This window comes from Oncorhynchus mykiss, chromosome 11 (genome assembly GCF_013265735.2).
Source record: "Oncorhynchus mykiss isolate Arlee chromosome 11, USDA_OmykA_1.1, whole genome shotgun sequence".
NCBI lineage: Eukaryota > Metazoa > Chordata > Actinopteri > Salmoniformes > Salmonidae > Oncorhynchus > Oncorhynchus mykiss.
Genome location: NC_048575.1, coordinates 22,735,714 through 22,741,713, shown reverse-complemented (window position 1 = coordinate 22,741,713; position 6,000 = coordinate 22,735,714). Strand labels below are relative to the sequence as shown.

At 39.8% G+C, this 6,000-nt stretch overlaps 1 protein-coding gene across 2 annotated transcripts in view; it reads right to left on the bottom strand.

Annotated features, from left to right (window-relative positions):
• Positions 1-450: 450 nt before the first annotated feature.
• tlcd4a (TLC domain containing 4a) overlaps positions 451-6,000 on the bottom strand; it is a 28,687-nt gene continuing 23,137 nt past the window's right edge. The window contains exon 8 of one of the 2 annotated variants that reach the window (XM_036935197.1): positions 451-3,077. The gene's annotated coding sequence lies outside the window, so the exon portion shown is untranslated. The remainder of the gene's footprint in view (positions 3,078-6,000) is intronic. The other variant, XM_036935198.1, reaches the window with a different exon arrangement.

Genomic DNA, 6,000 nt, shown 5'->3' with positions numbered 1-6,000 from the left:
TGCAGTGCTGTTGACCGGGGTAGGGGTGGCCAGGTGGAAAACATGGCCAGCTGTAGAAAAATGCTTATTGAAATTCTCAATTATAGTGGATTTATCAGTGGTAACAGAGTTTCCTATCCTCAGTGCAGTGGACAGCTGGGAGGAGGTGCTCTTATTCTCCATGGACTTTACAATGTCCCAGAACTTTTTTGAGTTTGTGTTGTTACTTAAGACATTGGCTTGAATCTAGGTTGTGCCTAACTAAGGATGAATTTTCCACTTCTCATTGAGTTCTCTAAACCCAAACCCGTTCTGGTCTGCTTCACAAGCGTGCGTTCCTAGAAGTCATACAATGTTGGGCCTCTGGGTTTAGAAAAGTTTTGGCAATAGCCTCATATGTTCATTTGTAATATTTCATGTCCCAAATCCCCTTCATAAAGTAGAACACACAAACAGACAGTAAGAAAACAATTAAATTCAGAATATTTATTGACACTTAAAATGCTGCATATTGCTTTACTCAGGCAAATGGCATCAGGTGTGTAAAATTAAGAACAACAAGTGTGAATTAAAATGTTAAAACGTTCATGTTTTTGCCAACATGTAAACGTTCCCTTTCCACAAACAGGTCAGGGATGCTGCTGAGTGTTTTCTAGTATATTTCTCTCTTTGGGTGAACATTGGACCCCATATCTTCATTACATTTGGAACATGGTAATAAAAACAAAAACATTCAAATCATAAAAAGCAACACATATCTTCACAGATTTGACATGTATTGTAAAAGATCAAACAACAAAAGTAAACAACAGCCATCACCCAAACATTTTTTGGAACAATTCAGGGCTCAGTTCACTAAATCATCTCTGTAGGATGTATTTCCCCATCTTTCATTCAGTAAAAACTTGAAAAATGAGAGAACTAGTATTTTTGAAAGCCTATCTTGTACAATCACCAGTGGTGTGTACTTTCTATTGGTTTTTACTAATAAACATGACCATTACTTGAAGAAATACACAATTACAATAAAATGCGAGACTTAAGGTATTCATGTTTATTTGCACTGCCCATATTGCAACTGTGCTGATTATTATCAAGTATAATTTCCCTAATTGGATATTTCTGTGCTGGGTGTTAGCCACAGTTGTTTCACATGTTCACAATCATCATCGCTGGATAACATCATGAACAACAAGTACAGAAGAATACTAATAGGGTTTAGACATCATGTACATGGATTTCAAAACAAGAAACAAAATACAGCTTGCAATAAAAATTGCTATTTGTTTACAGTGATCTCCATGCAATACCACATGCATTTATAGAGGGTGTGTGAAGAGAGGAACATGATCATGCATGAGCATACCGCCACAACCATAGACGGACTGTATGGCCACAACACACAGTACTGAGGGCTGACGGTCTCATTGTGACTATATACCAAAACTCTACCATAGCTTCCTTTCCATAATCCCTCCCTCCGTAACCATATTCCCCCCCCCCCCCAACCTTTCAGATCAGTGAACATCGAGGAGAGTTGATAAGGAGAGGAGACGACAGTAGAACATGGTCAGGGTTTGTGCAGTTTAGTTCAACGGAAATGTATAGCGCTTCAGTTAACACTGCTCTATACTGGCACACGTTTCACTGAGAAATAGTTGATTACTGTACATTCATTGCCATAATCCACCCCACACAATAGTGTATAATTATGCGATCCTTTTCAGAATGAACATGTGTTGAAATTACATTGAGGCGGGCTTATCAAAACAAACACTGTAGAGAGAACATATTTTGGACATTCCATTGGAAAAGCCGTAACAAAAGCTCACTGTGCAATTCAAATCTGATTTTAAAAAGGCAACCATCACAAAAGAAGACTGGAGAGCATGACAAGGCCAAATATGATGACTTGAGTTCCCTATTTTGTTTCACAGACCATTAAAAATATGCTTATTTGTGTCCACCATATAAATGAAAGTACAGTCAAAATTCAAGTACACAAGTTTTTGAAAAGTCTACTTTTCATTTGGATGAGGACAATGCTAGTAGTTCCTTATCCTCACAAACATTTGTCATCATTCTCCTTTGTGTTAAATAGTCATTCAGTCAGTAAAATACTAATGTAGTACGACACACCCTCTTTTCCAAAGACTGTACACGTATGTTGTGTGTGTGTGTGTGTGTGTGCGCACTATACTCAACTGCTCAGTGAGAAAGCAGGTATATAACATTGATTATAAATGCATGTCACTGTATCATGAAAGCTTTTCCTCATAAATGTACATCATCAATACCTCTGTCATACATCTCCTTAAATAATATATGTAGGTACAAACATTGACGTGCTGCCCCAGTATATAACCGGTAAAAAATAAATAACATTTGAGACAGTTCAGAAGAAGTTCCTTACCCCAAGATCCTAGAACAAGGGACATACTCATCCAATAATATTGTCTCAATGGCCCCACATCCAAAAATGGAGGAAACTCTGGTTTCATATTGATCTGAGACCCAGTACTGAAAGTTAATTACAGCATGCCCCGGTTGACAGTGCATGTATGTTGACAGACAGTATGTGTGTAAATTCGAAAGAGAAAAACAACTTGTGACCATACACATTATGAAATTATGGCATTTAAACTCTCAAATTATTGAAATGTTGAGGACAAAAAGCTCATGTATTACATCTGAGCAAATCAAATCTGAGAAGAATGTCAGAATCCAGCTAACAATGCTCACGAGGCATTTCGCTATCGCTTCAACTGACACGTTCTCAAGTTCTCTTTCAACATCCTCTTTCTCAGGCAAGCAGCACGCCATTTCCTATGACGATACCAGCAAAATGAACCGACGCCGTCCTCTTTTTGAGTAAAACAAAAATATTTTAAAAGTATATTTAAACTCAAAATCCCCCAAAATCTGTAACTCAGCTGGGCAAATATAAGGAATGGATTCATCCATTTCCTCTTTAACTTTCCCTTTTTCCCATGGAGTGGAGAGAGGCCTTATTCCATTTGAGCAAGGATATATACGGTAGGTCTTCTTCAGCATTGGGTCAGTTTCAGAGTGACTCCTTGAGAGTGAATGAGATAGAGCTGAAAGGAATCAAGGTTTAATTGCACTACAGTAGATGTCCATCCAGTTCTTACAGACACTGTGTTTGGGTTTAAAGGGGAAGTTGCTACACCCTGTCCTCCCTCAGCAGACAGACAGCAGCATGGGCTTTTTAATGACACAGACCATTACTGAAATACTTCCTGCATTGGTTCTTCTGTGTTCAAAATGTTTATATTCAACCTCTGTGATTCAGGCAACCAGAAAATATATACAGTTGAAGTCGAAAGTTTACATACACTTAGTTTGGAGTCATTAAACCTTGTTTTTCAACCACTTCACAAATTTCTTGTACCCCTCGGGCACCCCTACTTGTGCCCAATGGGCACCCCTACAATTAACACATACCACTACTTTCCCCAATGTTACACATTCCTTTGTCTTTTGCCCTTCTGCACATCAAGGAACCTCCCTCCTAGGTCATTAAAACTCGTTTTTTCAACCGCTTCACAAATGTCTTGTTAACAAACTATAGTTTTGGCAAGTCGGTTAGGACATCTACTTTGTACATGACACAAGTCATTTTTCCAACAATTGTTTACAGACAGATTATTTCACAATTCACTGTAATCACAATTCCAGTGGGTCAGAATTTTACATACACGAATTGACTGTGCCTTTAAACAGCTTGGAAAATTCCAGAAAAGTATGTCATGGCATTAGAAGCTTCTGATAGGCTGATTGACATCATTTGAGTCAATTGGAGGTGTACCTGTGGGTGTATTTCAAGGCCCACCTTCAAACTCAGTGCCTCTTTGCTTGACATCATGGGAAAATCAGAAGAAATCTGCCAATACCTCAGAAAAACAATTGTAGACCTCCACAAGTCTGGTTCATTCTTGGGAGCAATTTGTAAATGCCTGAAGGTACCACGTTCATCTGTACAAACAATAGTACGCAAGTATAAACATCATGGGACAACACAGCCGTCATACCGCTCAGGAAGGAGACGCGTTTTGTCTCCTAGAGATGAACGTACTTTGGTGCAAAAAGTGTAAATCAATCTCTGAACAACAGCAAAGGACCTTGTGAAGATGCTGGAGGAAACAGGTAAAAGTATCTATATCCACAGTAAAACGAGTCCTTTATTGACATAACCTGAAAGGCCGCTTAGCAAGGAAGAAGCCACTGCTCCAAAACCGCCATAAAAAAGCCAGAATATGTTTTGCAACTACAAACGGGGACAAAGATTGTACTTTTTGGAGAAATGTCCTCTGGTCTGATGAAACAAAAACAGAGCTGTTTGGCCATAATTATGTTTGGAGGAAAAAGGGAGAGGCTTGCAAGCCGAAGAACACCATCACATCCGTTTAGCACGGGGGTGGCAGCATCATGTTGTGGAGGTGCTTTGCTGCAGGGGGGACTGGGTGCACTTCACAAAATAGATGGCATCATGGGGAGGGGAAATTATGTGGATATATTGAAGCAACATTAAAAGCTTGGTTAAAGCTTGGTCGCAAATGGATCTTCCAAATGGACAATGACCCCAAGCATACTTCCAAAGTTGTGGAAAAATGGCTGTGGCCATCACAAGGCCCTGACCTCAATCCTATATAATATTTGTGGGCAGAACTGAAAAAGCGTGTGCGAGCAATGATGTCTACAAACCTGACTTGGTTACACCAGCTCTGTCAGGAGGAACGGGCCAAATTTCACCCAACTTATTGTGGGAAGCTTGTCGAAGGCTATCCGAAACGTTTGACCCAAGTTAAACAATTTAAAGGCAATGCTACCAAATACTAATTGAGGGTAGAGGTCGACCGATTAATCGGAATGGGTGATTAATTAGGGCCGATTTCAAGTTTTCATAACAATCGGAAATCGGTCATTTTGGACGCTGATTTACAAAAATATATTTTTACACCTTTATTTAACTAGGCAAGTCAGTTAAGAACACATTCTTATTTTCAATGACGGCCTAGGAATGGTGGGTTAACTGTCTTGTTCAGGGGCAGAACGACAGATGTTTATCTTGTCAGCTCAGGGATTCAATCTTGCAACCTTACAGTTAACTCGTCCAACGCTCTAACCACCTGCCTTACGAGGAGCCCGCCTGTTACGCGAATGCAGTAAGAAGCCAAGGTAAGTTGCTAGCTAGCATTAAACTTAATCATGGTTGATGATATTACTAGTTTACCTAGCGTGTCCTGCGTTGCATATAATCGATGCAGTGCGCATTCGCGAAAAAGGACTGTCGTTGCTCCAACGTGTACCTAACCATAAACACCAATGCCTTTCTTAAAATCAATACACAGAAGTATACATTATTAAACCTGCATATTTAGCTAAAAGAAATCCAGGTTAGCAGGCAATATTAACCAGGTGAAATTGTGTCACTTCTCTTGCGTTCATTGTACGCAGAGTCAGTGTATATGCTACAGTTTGGGCCGCCTGGCTCATTGCGAACTAATTTGCCTGAATTTTACATAATTATGACATAACATTGAAGGTTGTGCAATGTAACAGGAATATTTAGACTGATGGATGCCACCCGTTAGATAAAATACAGAACGGTTCTGTATTTCACTGAAATAATAAATGTCTTGTTTTCGAGATGATAGCTTCCGGATTCGACCATATTAATGACCTAAGGCTCACATTTATGTGTGTTATTATGTTATAATTAAGTCTATGATTTGATAGAGCAGTCTGACTGAGCGATGGTGTCAGCAGGCTCATAAGCATTCATTCAAACAGCACTTTCGTGCGTTTTGCCAGCAGCTCTTCGTTGTGCGTCAAGCATTGCGCTGTTTATGACTTCAAACCTATCAACTCTCGAGATTAGGCTGGTGTAACCGATGTGAAATGGCTAGCTAGTTAGCGGGGTGCACACTAATAGCGTTTCAAACGTCACTCGCTCTGAGACTTGGAGAAGTTGTTCCCCTTGCTCTGCATGGGTAACGC